Raw genomic sequence first — 16,597 nt, forward strand, 5'->3', positions numbered from 1 at the left:
ATAATCTCTATTAAGTAGGTGAAAGCTCTACTTTCCATGAATATATTAATATATATTTTTCAAATTGTATAAAAAAGCATGTAAATTGAATCCATGAGTACAGTTTAAGATTCAGACCATTCTTCTAGTTATGAAATTGCTAATAATTAGCTATTCTCCTGAGTAAATGCACATGTGGAGAATTTCACTGACTAGTGATTGTGAAACACAGTACTTGATTTTGAAATATTTCTCATCCAGTAAGATTAAATGACATTCTGCTCTATTTAAAAAGATCAACTCAACATAACCAAATATTTTTTCATAATATTCTTCTTTTCATCTTGTTTATGGTTTCCTTTGTTGTGCAAAAGCTTTTAAGGTTCATTGGGTCCCATTTGTTTATTTTTGTTCTTATTTCCATTTCTCTAGAAGGTGGGTCAAAAAGGATCTTGCTGTGATTTATGTCATAGAGTGTTCTGCTTATATTTTCCGCTAAGAGTTATATAGTGTCTGGCCTTACATTTAGGTCTTTAATCCATTTTGAGTTTATTTTTGTGTATGGTGTTAAGGAGTGTTCTAATTCCACCCTTTTACATGCAGCTCTCCAGTTTACCCAGCACCACTTATTGAAGAGACTGTGTTTTCTCCATTGTATAGTCTTTCCTCCTTTATCAAAGATAAGGTGACCATAAGTGCATGGATTTATCTCTGGGCTTTCTGTCCTGTTCCATTGATCTATATTTCTGTTTCTGTGCCAATACCATACTGTCTTGATTAATGTAGGTTTGTAGTATAGTCTGAAGTCAGAGAGCCTGATTCCTCCAGCTCCATTTTTCTTTCTCAGGATTGCTTTGGCTATTCAGGGTCTTCTGTATTTCCATACAAATTGTGAAATTTTTTGTTCTAGTTCTGTGAAAAATGCCATTGGCAGTTTGATGGGGATTGCACTGAATCTGTAGATTGCTTTGGGTAGTAGAGTCATTTTCACAGTGTTGATTCTTCCAATCCAAGAACATGGTATATCTCTCCATCTGTTTGTATCATCTTTAACTTCTTTCATCTGTGTCATATAGTTTTCTGCATTCAGGTCTTTTATCTCCTTAGGTAGGTTTATTCCTAGGTATTTTATTCTTTTTGTTGCAGTGGTAAATGGGAGTGTTTCCTTAATTTCTCTTTCAGACTTTTCATCATTGGTGTATGGGAATGCAAGAGATTTCTGTGCATTAATTTTTTATCCTGCTACTTTGCCAAATTCATTGATTAGCTTTAGTAGTTTTCTGGTAGTATCTTTAGGATTCTCTATGTATAGTATTATGTCATCTGCACACAGTGACAGTTTTACTTCTTCTTTTCCGATTTGGATTCCTTTTATTTCCTTTTCTGCTCTAATTGCTGTGGCTAAAACTTCCAAAACTATGTTGAATAATAGTGGTGAGAGTGGGCAACCTTGTCTTGGCCCTGATCTTAGTGGAAATGGTTTCAGTTTTTCACCATTGAGAACCATGTTGGCTGTGGGTTTGTAATATATGGCCTTTATTATGTTGAGGTAAGTTCCCTCTATGCCTACTTTCTGGAGAGTTTTTATCATAAATCAGTGTTGAATTTTGTCAAAAGCTTTTTCTGCATCTATTGAGATGATCATATGTTTTTTATCCTTCAATTTGTTAATATGGTGTATCACATTGATTGATTTGCTTATATTGAAGAATCCTTGCATTCCTGGGATAAACCCCACTTGATCATGGTGTATCATCCTTTTAATGTGCTGCCAGATTCTGCTTGCTAGTATTTTGTCGAGGATTTTTGCAACTATGTTCATCAGTGATATTGGCCTGTAGTTTTCTTTCTTTGTGACATCTTTGTCTGGTTTTGGTATCAGGGTGATAGTGGCCTCATAGAATGAGTTTGGGAGTGTTCCTCCCTCTGCTATATTTTGGAAGAGTTTGAGAAGGATAGGTGTTATCTTTCCTCTAAATGGTTGATAGAATTTGCCTGTGAAGCCATCTGGTCCTGGGCTTTTGTTTGTTGGAAGGTTTTTAATCACAGTTGCAATCTCAGTGCTTGTAATTGCTCTGTTTATATTTTCTATTTCTTCCTGGTTCAGTCTTGGAAAGTTGTGCTTTTCTAAGAATTTGTCCATTTCTTCCAAGTTGTCCATTTAATTGGCATATAGTTGTTTGTGGTAATCTCTCATGATCCTTTGTATTCCTGAAGTGTCAGTTGTTACTTCTCCTTTTTCATTTCTAATTCTGTTGATTTGAGTCTTCTCCCTTTTTTTCTTGATGAGTCTGGCTAATGGCTTATAAGTTTTGTTTATCTTCTCAACGAACCAGCTTTTAGTTTTATTGCTCTTTGCTGTTGTTTCCTTCATTTCTTTTTCATTTATTTCTGATGTGATCTTTATGATGTCTTTCCTTCTGCTAACTTGGTGGGGGGGGGGGTAGTTCTCCTTTCACTAATTGCTTTAGCTGTAAGTTTAGGTTGTTTATTTGAGATGTTTCTTGTTTCTTGAGGTAGGATTGTATTGCTATAAACTTCCCTCTTAGAACTGCTTTTGCTGCATCCCATGGATTTGGGTTGTCATGTTTTCATTGTCATTTGTTTCTAGGTATTTTTTGATTTCCTCTTTGATTTCTTCAGTGATCTCTTGGTTATTTAGTAGCATATTGTTTACCCTCCATGTGTTTGTACTTTTTACAGTTTTCTTCCTGTAATTGATATCTAGTCTCATAGTGTTGTGTTTGGAAAAGATACCTGATATGATTTCAATCTTCTTAAATTTACCAAGGCTTGATTTGTGACCCAAGATATGATCTATCCTGGAGAATGTTCCATGACCACTTGAGAAGAAAATGTATTCTGTTGTTTTTGGATGGAATGTCCTGTAGATATCAATTAAGTTCATCTTGTTTAATGTGTCATTTAAAGCTTGTGTTTCCTTATTTATTTTCATTTTGGATGATCTGTCCATTGGTAAAAGTGGGGTGTTAAAGTCCCCTACTATGATTGTGTTACTGTCGATTTCCCCTTTTATGGCTGTTAGCATTTGCCTTTTGTGTTGAGGTGCTGCTATGTTGGGTGCATAAATATTTACAATTGTTATATCTTCTTCTTGGACTGATCCCTTGATCATTATGTAGTGTCCTTGTCTCTTATAATAGTCTTTATTTTAAAGTCTATTTTGTCTGATATGAGTATTGCTATTCCAGCTTTCTTTTGATTTCCATTTGCATGGAATATCTTTTCCATCCCCTCACTTTCAGTCTGTATGTGTCCCTAGGTCTGAAGTGGGTCTCTTGTAGACAGCATATATATGGGTCTTGTTTTTGTATCCATTCAGCCAGTCTCTGTGTTTTGGTTGGAGCATTTAATCCATTTACGTTTAAGGTAATTATCGATATGTATGTTCCTATTACCATTTTCTTAATTTGGGGGGGTTTGTTATTGTATATCTTTTCCTTCTCTTGTGTTTCCTGCCTAGAGAAGTTCCTTTTGTTGCAAAGCTGGTTTGGTGGTGCTGAATTCTCTTAGCTTTTGCTTGTCTCTGGAATCTGAATGAGATCCTTGCTGGGTAGAGTAATCTTGGTTGTAGGTTTTTCCATTTCATCACTTTAAATATGTCCTGCCACTCCCTTCTGGCTTGCAGAATTTCTGCTGAAAGATCAGCTGTTAACCTTATGGGGATTCCCTTGTATGTTATTTGTTGCTTTTCCCTTGCTGCTTTCAATATTTTTTCTTTGTATTTAATTTTTGATAGTTTGATTAATATGTGTCTTGGCATGTTTCTCCTTGGATTTATCCTGTATGGGACTCTCTGTGCTTCCTGGACTTGATTATTTCCTTTCCCATATTAGGGAAGTTTTCAGTTATAATCTCTGCAAATATTTTCTCAGTGCCTTTCTTTTTCAAGTCTTCTTCTGGGACCCCAATAATTCGAATGTTGGTGCATTTAATGTTGTCCCAGAGGTCTCTGAGACTGTCCTCAATTCCTTTCATTCTTTTTTCTTTATTCTGTTCTGTGGTAGTTATTTCCACTATTTTGTCTTCCAGGTCACTTATCTGTTCTTATGCCTCAGTTTTTCTGCTATTGATTCCTTCTAGAGAATTTTTAATTTCATTTATTGTGCAGTTCATCATTGTTTGTTTGCTCTTTAGTTCTTCTAGGTCCTTGCTAATCGTTTCTTGTATTTTCTCCATTTTATTTCCAAGATTATGGATCATGTTTACTATCATTACTCTGAATTCTTCTTCAGGTAGACTGCCTATTTCCTCTTCATCTGTTTGGTCTGGTAGGTTTTTACCTTGGTCTTTCATCTGCTGCACATTTCTCTGTCTTCTCATTTTGCTTAACTTACTGTGTTTGGGGTCTCCTTTTCACAGCCTGCAGATCTGTAGTTCCCATTGTTTTTGGTGTCTGCCCCCAGTGAGTAAGGTTGGTTCAGTGGGTTGTGTAGGCTTCCTGGTGGAGGGTACTGGTGCCTGTGTTCTGGTGGATGAGGCTGGATCTTGTCTTTCTGGTGGGCAGGACCATGTCCGGTGGTGTGTTTTGGGGTGTCTGTGAACTTATTATGATTTTAGGCAGCCTCTCTGCTAATGGGTGGTGTTGTGTTCCTGTCTTCCTAGTTATTTGGCATGGGGTGTTCTGCACTGGAGCTTGCTGGTCGTTGAGTGGAGCTGAGTCTTAGCACTGAGACAGAGATCTCTGGGAGAGCTCTCCCCAATTGACATTACGTGGGGCCAGGAGGTCTCTGGTGGTCCAATATCCTGAACTCGGCTCTCCCACCTCAGAGGCTCAGGCCTGACAGCCGGCTGGAGCACCAAGACCCTGTCAGCCAGACGGCCAGGTATGTGGGGAGTTTCTTGCCTTTTGGGAAGTCTGAGGTCTTCTCCCAGCATTCAGTAAGTGTTCTGTAGGAGTTGTTCCATATGTAGATGTATTTTTGATGTATTTATGGGGAGGAAGGTGATCTCCACATCTTACTCCTCCACCATCTTGAGGGTCCTCAACATAACCAAATTTTACATGCATTGTCTTTCTAAATGCATTCTAACAATTATTCTAAATTACATGGCTGAGTTACACTAAGAATTACAACATATTTTTTTTAAAAAAGGACAGAGCACTGATAGCTGTGAAGAAATGTTTTCATATGTGAGATAAGAGTGCCCCAAGAATGTTTAAATTTTGCATTTATATATCTAAAATAATCTCAAAAAAACTATATATTAGTATGTTATGGTTTATTTGGTGGATCACCTGTGTTATAACAATGAGAAATCTTTTTATTTTCACTGGTGAAATCAGTCTCTTTAATTTATAATTATGTCTTGTGTACAAATATATTGGAAACACGAACAGATAGCACTAAGAATATTTTGGTGAAGAATAGCTCTCATATCATCCATATAAGAAAAGGCAATCTTGTGTGTACTGATTGTATTATAAATGACAGAATGATTCTGATGACATATTAACAGAGCTATCAATAAAGTGCTAGGTTTGTGAAGAGAGGCTATACAGAAACCTCTTCTTAATATTTAGTTTCATTTTATGAAATATAATTATCTTTAACTTCCACGGTCAGCTATTCAAAGAATTGGCCTTTATTAATAATACAGTTAGGGTAAAATGTTCCACCGACATTTTATATCTCTGTAGGAAAACTCCTGTGATGAAGTTGGTCATACTGAAAGAATGTAGGATTGGGCAAGTTTATTTGCACAATTCAAAATGAGATAATCGGTAGGCAATAACAAAAACAAATTCTCTAGAAGTTTCTATATCATCTATCACTTTTACAGTAACTTATGAGTGAAAATTACAGTAACTTACAAGAGAAAATTAGGTAATTTTCAAAATACCAGAAAATCTGTGGCTTATCCCTGGGTTAGTTGTGAGTTAAGAGTGGGGGAAACATCCAGCAGAAAGTGTCAAGCATGTCAGGGTCTTCATTTTCTAACTGAATGTGAATCAGCTTATGAGCACCACATAATGAAGTACAATGTGGGCTTTGAAACCAGCTGGGTCTGGGGCTGAATACAGGCTTTGCCATTTATGAACTGTGTGATGTAATGCATGTCCTTAACCACTCTGAACTTCAATTCCTTTATCCAGGTAAAGAGGGTAATAAGATTTACCTGTAGGTTTCCTTTCTAGCTCTCTTATCTGGTCTGTAATTTCAACACATCATATGACTTCACCAGCCCTACCTATCTTCAAGTGAAAATGAAAGTTTTAGTGGTTCTCAACAGAACATTATTTCCTCCCACCTCGGGGTCATTTGGAAATGTATGGGGTGTTCTTTGGTTGGCACAAAAACTAAGGGAATCAAACACGCTAAATGCCCTGTAACAAGGTGGGCGGATGAGCAGGGGGAATAGTCCCATAAACAAAATTTTGGTTTGTTTTTGTTTTATTTCTGGAAAACCAACAGAGCCCTATTGTGGAACTAAACCAGATCACCTCTAAGTTCTTTTCACTCAGATTTTATTTTCTGTCATTGTTTCTTTACATTTATGTCGGATGAACCAGATAATTTTTATCTGGTTTTTTTTCACTTTATTTTCTGTCATTGTTTCTTTACATTTTATTTTATTTTCTGTCATTGTTTCTTTACATTTATGTCGGATGAACCAGATAATTAAATGCTGCGAGCCACCATGACACATGAGCACGTTTATCAAAATTAAGAATGTGGAGTAAGGAGTTGGCTTTGGTTGGTTGGAGTGAAGGACTCAAGGCAAGTCTAAGAATCTGTGAGACAGAAGCTTCCCTGGAGATAGTTCCTAAAGCAGCTCACTGTGCAAAGTAGAGGAAACTCACATTTAATGAGCACAGTTACAGGTGTTCTGAGGTTACCCCCACTTAATCCACACAGCAACCCTATGTGGCCTGTCATATTTTCTTTAATTTATAGGTGATGAACTCTACCCATAGCTCCAGGGATTTTTTTTTTCCAACCTAGGTGACTTAAATTCTGTGTGTATGTTTCTGTCTGTGTGTCTGTGTGTGTTTTCAAAATCACAGAAAAGAAGTACAACATAAAGAATAGATTCGAACACTTCACCTGTCTGGGTCCTTCCCCATCTGTGTTCAGGTCACATAGCCCTGCATACCCCACCACCACACAAGGTTGCTTCCACTTGTCAGCATCCAGGCCTGACTGACCCAAGGCCTCGGAGAGAAAGGACGTTCTTCCCTCTCCTCTTATGCTCCCACCTCCTTCCCCAGGACTAACCTCTTCTCAGGATGACTGGTGGTCAGACTCTCCATTCGTTTCAGGGGAGACTCCAGCCTCCACCCCCGGGACTGGATAGTGTTCCTTAGCTCCGAAAGACATCAGAACATATTTCTAGATCAGGATGTTTGCCAAGTGGGTTCACTCTTTAATCACACCGTGTGGGGTCAGCCATAATCCCATCCGGTCCCTTTACTTCCAGCAAAGTTCCTTGACACAGTCTCTCCTCCACCACAAGGGAAGGGAAGATGTGGCCTGTGTGTGTTCCCAGGATCTCCACTGAAGAGACCCTGAAGAACACACATTGCTCCAGTATCCGGAGCAGCGGCGTACAAAACAACACAGCCTGGATCTGGACCTAGAAAGCCCTCCCCTCCCTGAAGGGAAGAGAGCAGTGAGGCAGCTCGGCCCAGTAATGGCCCTCATGTACACGATTCAACAGATCATTTAGCGCACACCTCTCCGTTCCAGAAGAGGGTCTTTGCTCCACCTTTCATTGCTAAAGGCCATTCTGACTGGTTCTCCCCAGAACAAGGGACAACCTACTCAAAAATTTAAAAGTCAGAAGACTGAAAATGACAGTTTTTCGGTTCAGGTGTTGGAACATTGTGGGCTATAGTATCAAGCAAGATCACTTGTTATAACCCAACAAACATACACTGACTGCCTGTTATGTACCAGGTACAATGCCAAGTCTTAAAAGACAAAAAAATTCACTTTAAAAAAGCTTCAGACTCAGGAATAAACACGTATAGAAATTCAGTCACGAGTTCCTGGTAGACGAATTCTAGCAACAAACCTTGACTGCTATCCATCTCTTTGGCAAGCCTGAGAATTTTGATTCCAGTAAACCCAAGTCATTCCTGACGGGCATATTTAGATAAGGAAGAACAGGGGTGGAAGTGGGATTGTTGAAAATAGAAAACGAAGGTAAATCACAGAGCCTTTCTGCAGTGAGCGCTTAAGAAGATAAAGGAAGCTGAGAGAAGCCTACTTCCTTAGAATTGTGCTCTGGAATCGTACAGAAGGAAGGAACTAAGACATACATAAGAGGGCTTGACAGCCAGGACTGAGCAGGGACACAAGGTGCCCGGGAAGGCCGTCAATGTAGCACGTTTTCAAACCAATGCTACTTTTAAAAATGGTTCAACATTTATTTAGTGAGGTTAGGGTTAGGGGCTTTTTATTATTAAAAAGTGCATATAGGGCTTCCCTGGTGGCGCAGTGGTTGAGAGTCCACCTGCCGATGCAGGGGACGCGGGTTCGTGCCCCGGACAGAGAAGATCCCACATGCCGCGGAGCGGCTGGGCCCGTGAGCCATGGCCGCTGAGCCTGCGTGTCCGGAGCCTGTGCTCCGCCACGAGAGAGGCCACAACGGTGAGAGGCCCGCGTATTGCAAAAAAAAAAAAAAAAAGTGCATATAACTCCTCCTCTTCCCCCTCCTTCTGCTGCCCTTCTCTTTCCTTCTCAAACAATGCAGTTCTAAGGCTTTCAGGTGAGGCAGGACAAGGCGGCTTTGCACCAGAAGAGGAAAGAGCCGTGATGACCCAGAGCAGGTGTCAGAGCTCAGCAAGGAGAACACGGTACCCACACACGGGGACAGCCAGGGGGGGAATCAGAGCTCTTGCACAGGGAGGAAAGGGTGTCCCCACAGAGGAGGTGCCAGGTGGGGCATAGGGGCAAGGGTGAGAAGGATGTCTTTGTGGAAAGGCAGCCCAGCAAGGGATGTCAGCACCAGTAAGGAGGGCCTCTGGGCAGGGGAAGGGATAGCAGCGGAGATGGTAGATTGACAATATACAGGAGGGTTGATCAAAGGAGTAAATAAAGATAATGGAGCCAGGTTTCTCATGTAGAAGAGAGGTATAAATATGGAAAGGGATGAATGAACTCAATGGTGATGGATTGGAATTGGTGATATTGGTGTGAAGTCATGGTTTTCAATAAACTTAGATGGAAGTATGTGTTTATATACATACATCAATTGAGAGAGAGACATACAGACAGGTAGAAAATCTATCCACTAAAAGGGCCTGGGAGCAACAACACCCCAATAGCAATGAGCACACCTAAGTCCCCAGTTCTTGAATCCTAAACACCATTCTCCACCAAAAGGAACCAGGACTCTTTGAGGAAATGGTGACTCTAGGCTGGGGCAGGGAAAGTATAAGGTAAGCCTGGAGCATCTTATGCCAGAAAAGTAAGAGGTGCTCAAAGAATGAGGGGACATGCCAAAAGGACACAAAAGGCAGCTTGAATGGGGGCAAAACAGATATAATATATCAAGATAAATTATGGTAGTCATAGATCATTACCCAAACACATGTACCCATATTCATATTGATAAAACAACCAATGAATTGTAAGTTTACAGGTAGAACATATTTACATAGTTTCAGATTCTCTCCCCACAAAATACTTACTAATTACAAAGGGGAAAAGAGAAGTTTCAGAGGTAAAGAAGTTCTCTGTGTTGTACTTGCAACTTTTCTGTGTGATGGTCCAAAATTATGTATATATATATATATATATATATGTGTGTGTGTATATTATGTATATACATATATATTTCTTAAAGTGCATATAGAAACACTAATTCAATTCTGATTGAAACAGAGACAATGGTCTGAAAAAATTCAACAGGACATTTCCAGCTTTTCCCTCCTTTTCGAATTTTCTAATCCCAGCCAATTATAGGGAGGCATATTAAATAATAAAAGAAATCCGTCACGTATTCCATCCACAAGAAGCTCCCAGTGCCATGCTTTCCTGAGTTTCAGAATTCCAGTCTCCTGGGACTGCTGACTTTCAGCTGACGGGAGGAGCCTTCATGTGGGCATTGCAAAAATATTTAGGAGATATAGCTTGGCGCACAGGTTATTTTGTTTCTACTCAAGGGTGCCGTCTGTGTGCAGAACCAATTTACCATTGTACTACTCTGTTCCCATGCTGCTGGAGCCCCACATGGATCACTGCCCTGAACACATGCCTGCTCCCACCACCCCTCCCCAGGCTCTATTGGGGCCATCATGTTGGAACAATGGGTGAGTGGGAGAAATGACTCAACAGTCCTGACTCAAAGACGATTTGAATGGACATGCAGATGCAGAGGAACAAAAATGCCTTTTATTGCACATGCCATCTCAGCAAAGCAAACATATTTGCACGCATATTGTTGCAAGTTCAGAGGAAAGAGACCCTAAAAAAATTCTTCCAAGCAAGGGGTTGCACATTTAAATTGTTTGTAACATATCCACGATTTTAGGATGTATAAAACACTATGGATAATCAGAGCTGCCATGTGTGGTTGGGCAGGTTGTGCACTGCGCAAGAGCATGTGGCCAGTTGCGGCTGTGTCCACCCAGAGAAAGTGTGCATTTTAAATTTTGCACAGAGTAGCTGTATGACCTGGCAGCAGCCCTGAATGTATTATCTTTACTGCTCTAGTGAACAACAAAAAATTGTATAAGAACTGTTACATGTTCACTTCTGACTACACTCTCTCAGCTCTTAAAATCTTGTTTTTCAACTATAAATTCTTCTTCCCTGCAGAATGTCAGGAATCTCACCCTTGTAATTTGGGAAGACTGGAGAAATAGGACAACATGATACTCGCAGAGTAAAGACTGTACAAAGTACCAGGTGACTGGAGAAGAACGGGCAGTTGCTTTTACACTTGCCGGTAACATTTTGTATGAGGCAGAAATGTAGAACTGGTGAAGCTGGATTTTCATATTATCATTTGGATAAAGTCATATTCAATATTATCATAGTGAAGAAATTCTGTATTCAATATAAAAATTTTACCTAACATATGTCTGCATCTAATTCCATGGAAAAAATTAACATCTGCTGCATAAGTCCCTGGGGAGGAAATTCTGGAACATTGATTTACCCTGCTAAAACAAGCCCTTGCTGGAATGACCATAGTAGAGAGGTTTTCAGTAAGAATTACTGTTGATAAAAAAAAAAAAACCTTTATCCCCTTTTCACGTGGAATTTTGTATAAAAGGAAAACAAGAGAATACATTCTCACTGACCATGCTGTTTAGAAAGACAAGTAGGCAAATTACTAATTATATAATAATTGAAGAGTTGAAATTTGAGTCAAATCAATTTTTAAGTCGGATACAGTGTTGAAAAACTATAAATCATTCATTGGTTCGGTATGTAGTTTGACTCCATAATGAAACTAGTTCAAATTTCTTTTTAACGTTTTATTATAGAAAAAAAATGTTGCTTTTAAAAATAAAGCGAGAGGGCTTCCCTGGTGGCGCAGTGGTTGAGAGTCTGCCTGCCAATGCAGGGGACATGCGTTCGTGCCCCAGTCCGGGAAGATCCCACATGCCGCAGAGTGGCTGGGCCAGTGAGCCTATGGCTGCTGAGCCTGCGCGTCCAGAGCCTGTGCTCCGCAACGGGAGAGGCCACAACAGTGAGAGGCCCGTGTACCGCAAAAAATAAATAAACAAATAAAAATAAATAAATAATAAAAATAAAGCGAGAGAGTGGCATGGACATATATACACTACCAAATGTAAAGTAGATAGCTAGTGGGAAGCAGCCGCATAGCACAGGGAGATCAGCTCGGTGCTTTGTGACCACCGAGAGGGGTGGGATAGGGAGGGTGGGAGGGAGGGAGACGCAAGAGGGAAGAGATATGGGAACATATGTATATGTATAACTGATTCACTTTGTTATAAAGCAGAAACTAACACACCATTGTAAAGCAATTATACTCCAATAAAGATGTAAAATAAATAAATAAATAAAAATAACTCAAATAACTACATTGTGTCTTATGCTTAGATTTTTAAATTAATTATTGCTCTATTATTAAGTATTTCAAAACATACAGAAGAGTATAGAGAGTGTCCCTACCACGTGGCTATAACAAATATTTCCATTTTGCCATATTCACTTCAGTTTTTTGGTTAAAGAAGTGAAACTTACCTATGCGGCCGCTGTTCTCTATGTGGCTTTATCCAAGGCCTTTTCCTCCCTCCCATCCAGAGGAAGCCACTATTCTGAAGCTGGAATGTTTCCATCCCAAGCATACTTTTACACTTTTACCTCCTATGTACATAAACAATATAATTCTATAACTTGGGGGTTTTTTCACTTAACCTTATGTTTTTAATATTTTTCCATATCATTATGCATACTTCTAAGTCATTCATGCTGATTGCTGTAGGGTATAGCAATAGTTTATCCATTCTGCTACTGAAGGAAATTTTAGTTGTTTGCAGTTTTTCACCATTACAAACAAGATTTTGGTGAATATTCTCATGCATTTTTCCTGGAACACAGGCAACAGAGTTTTTCCAGAGAGATCTATCCATCCCATTTGCTTTTCCATAAAGGTTGCTTAAGTAGGGCAATATATATATAACTATAGCTAGCAACCAGAGGTTGCTGAGAAATTCCCTTCGTGGAGGAGAACATAATGGTCCCAGAAGGCTCTGGGTAACCTGGGCCTCTCCTGTATGCAATGGCTGTTACAGAAGCCCACCTCACTAGGGGAACAGCATGGCCCTTCCAGCCCTATCCTCCTCCACAAGGAGACCTCATACATCCAGGGCGTGCAGCTCTCATCCTGCAGGCACCCGGGCAGGTGCTTCTAAAATCTGCAACAGACCAATGGAAGCACTGTGGCAATGACATATGTACATGACAAACAGCCAAAGCTGTCTGGAGGTTTAAAGGTGAACATGACAGCTGTGGTAGGCTAATTAATCCCCCCCACCAAAGACATCCATATCTAATCCTCAAACCCTGTGAATATGTTTTCTCACATGGCAGAAGGGACTTCGCAGGTATGATTAAGTGAGGGACCTTGAGAAGAGGTGATTATCCTGGATTATCTGGAAGATTTGGGGTCCAAGGTAATCACAAAGGTCGTTATAAGAGGGAGGCAGGAAGATCAGAGTTAGAGTCACACTGGAAGATGCTAGGCTGCTGTCTTCGAAGATGGCAGAAGGGGCCACGAACCAAGGAATGCGGGCAGCCTCTGGAAGCTGAAAAGGGCAAGGAAAGGGACCTTCCCCTACAGCCTCCAGAAGGAACACAGACACCTTGATTTCAGCTCAGTGGTTTTAGCCCGTTTTCACTTCTGACCTCCAGAGCTGTGAGATAGTAAGTTCATGTTGTTTTAAGTCTCTGAGTTCATGGTAATCGATCGCAGGAGCGGTATGAAACAATGACAAAGTTGGATGAGGATCGCAAAGAAGAGGCACCCCACTCCTTACGCATCCAGAGAACAGAGTGACTGCTGCGGAGACTGACCTGAAGACTGCCCACCAGAACCCAAGCCACTGCACCAAGGGCCCCATGCAGATCACCATCTGGGATCTGACCACCCATTCCTACAAGTAGTCCATGGAGACCTGTAGAATTAGTGGGGATAGTTGGTTGAAACAAATCAATGCGTTGTCTGTTTTGACTTTCCCTTCAAGGCATCCCAGGAAATTCTTTCTGGCATCCCTTGGCTCTCCAGTGAGTCCCAGACTTTGGAATCTACAGCCTTGTTCTCTGTCTCCCTGTTCTGCATCTGGGGACTGCTCCCTGACCTCCACCCACCTGGCATCCTACACTCCAGCCCAAGTGGGCACACAGACCTCACTTTGGGCTGCCTGTGGCTCATACTGAAGTGGGACCTCTGGAAGCTGACTCCTGGCCTGTCTCCTCTGAGCATGGTTGTGTTTTATGACAAATTTGGATCTCGCTGTCCCATTCCCTGGACTTCTAACCTGGTTTTGTTTGTCCTCCAGCTTGGCCTGACCTCTGAGACCTAGACCTTGACCTGACAGACACGTCTTGTTATAACACCATGGCTTCACATGAAGCACACTTCACAGCTAGTTCTTCCACCTGTTTAGTTTAGCATCATCACTCAAAGGAGAATATTTCTCTTCTGCAACCTGCATAGAAGAGTAGCCACGATAAACTGACAACCTACTCCAGTGCCTGGAGCTATGTGGGCAGCTCTACATACATCTCCCCTGTGATCCTAAAAGTTTCTGGGTGTGTCAGAGCTCAGAATGTCAGTGCCCCAGGCCTCTTCTGGAAAACACACCTTCACCTTTCAGAGCTGCTCCCATCACCCTGTAAAGACCATGTTGATAGAGCGGACGTGGCTAATTGTGGTTCCCCACTCTCCTGGCCACAGTAGCAGCATATGAGCTGAGCTAATAGAATACCCCACCCACCTGCCCACCAAGATCAGGCACCTGACCTCAAGTCAGGGGCTAATCACAGCTTTTCTGCAGAAGGTTTTTAATAGAACATTAAGGGGGAAGAGCCCTTTCTTGGAAATGAGGTGAGGGGGCAAGCTCAGAGGTGGGAGCCGGGTCTCTAATCTTATGGGGAGAGCTGAAGAGAATGAAATAGACTCAAGGACACAAGAGTCATACAGAGAGAATAAACTTTAACAGCATTTAAGTCCCTGGAGACACACAATGAATAGTGGTTCCAAGTGTGGGCTTAGAGACAGACTGCCTAGGCAACCCTAGGAAACAACCTCTCCAAACCTGAGTTTCTACTTTTGTAAAAAGAAGATAATAATAGTCCTTAACTCACAGGGCTGTTGTGAGGTTGAGCAAATTAATGCACATGAAGCATGTTGAATGGTGTCTGGCACATGGTCACCCCACAATAAACATTAACTATCAGAAGCTTCTCCAGTTGGCCACGAGGCTACCTCCACCCACGTCCTACCTTTGATTTGGTTCCCCGAGCAAATGGTTTCTAAGTTGATGTTTGGTCTCTATTATTTGAAGCCTGAAGAGTCCTGAGGAATACTGTCATTATTCCCCTGAATTCCTGAATTCCATGAGATGCTCTAGGAGAAAAAGTTTCCATAGATAAGTTTGGGCAACTCTTGGGTATTCACTGTGCTTTAATTTATCTATTGCTCCCCCTCTTTGATAGTCTCATTCTATTTTAATATATTAAAGGCTCTGAGTGACCCTATAATTAAAAAGTCAGTTAAGGGACCTCCCTGGCAGCGCAGTGGTTAAGAATCCGCCTGCCAATGCAGGGAACACGGGTTCGAGCCCTGATCTGGGAAGACCCCACATGCCGCAGAGAAACTAAGCCCGTGCACCATAACTATTGAGCCTGTGCTCTAGAGCCCATGAGCCACAACTACTGAGCCCATGCGCCTAGAGCTCATGCTCCACAAGAGAAGCCACCGCAATGAGAAGCCTGCACACCGCAACGAACAGTAGCCCCCAGTCGCCACAACTAGAGAAAGCTCGTGCACAGCAACGAAGACCCCAACGCAGGCAAAAAAATAAAAATAAAATTAATTAATTAATTAATTTTTTTAAAAAAAGTTGAACTCTATTTAACCCAGCACCTTCCAAACTTAATTAACTTTTGTTCCTTTTTCTTTCATGTGATCTTTTTTTCCTATTCTACAAAATTAGCAAGATACACTTTGGTATAAGGAACAGAACATAAAGATGAGAAACCTGAAGAATCTGCTGAGTGACAAGTTGAACCCAGATTTACTTAAACCTAAAACGTACGTTCTTTCTACGGTTCCGTGCACATATACATACACAAGTACCATTAAATCATTTGGAAGGTAAGTGTTAGACATTCTGGTTTTGAGTTTGCGTTTCCATTTTAAGTGTTACTTTCCTAGAGAACAAAGTTATTATTATTATTTTGCAATTGACAAGGAAAATTAGTTATTTCTGAGATATACATTTTAAAGTAATAACTAGAATTATGACTTATAAAATTATACCAGAGCATATAAGATTTTTAGAAATTTCATGTCATGTCTGAAACATTTATATTAACATATTTCCATACAAATAACCCAAAGAAAGTTTAGTATTAGTTGTTTTGTTTGTTTGTTTGTTTGTTTATACTGCAGGTTCTTATTAATCATCAATTTTATACGCATCAGTGTATACATGTCAATCCCAATTTGGAAGGTAAGTGTTAGACATTCTGGTTTTGAGTTTGTGTTTCCATTTTAAGTATTACTTTCCTAGAGAACAAAGTTTGGTTTTTTGTTTTGTTTTGTTTTTTTAGTGCTTGCTCTTGCAGATCCGTACATACCATGCAAAACTAAGTAGGATTAAATCTTTTTAAGACAATTCTGAATAAAAATTATATGAGATATGCAATGACCTCTCCTTTGAAAAGTTACGAGAAAGATGGCTTTTCATTTTTGGTTGCCAGAGCAAACTGTGGAAGAAGCACTAGCTTGGGAGATGTTTTCACTACAACTGACACTGTCAGTACCTTTGTCTTCATTTGTAGGATGGCCAAATTATTGCACAAGTACTCACATTTCCCTCTGGACCAGATCAACTTCTGATTACCCAAAACTGTGTGTCTTGAACTGTAGGTCAAATCTGGGCAAT

Source organism: Aethalodelphis obliquidens, unplaced genomic scaffold, assembly GCF_003676395.1.
Source record: "Aethalodelphis obliquidens isolate GAN/ISIS:26980383/991018 unplaced genomic scaffold, ASM367639v1 scaffold80, whole genome shotgun sequence".
NCBI classification, from domain to species: Eukaryota; Metazoa; Chordata; class Mammalia; order Artiodactyla; family Delphinidae; genus Aethalodelphis; species Aethalodelphis obliquidens.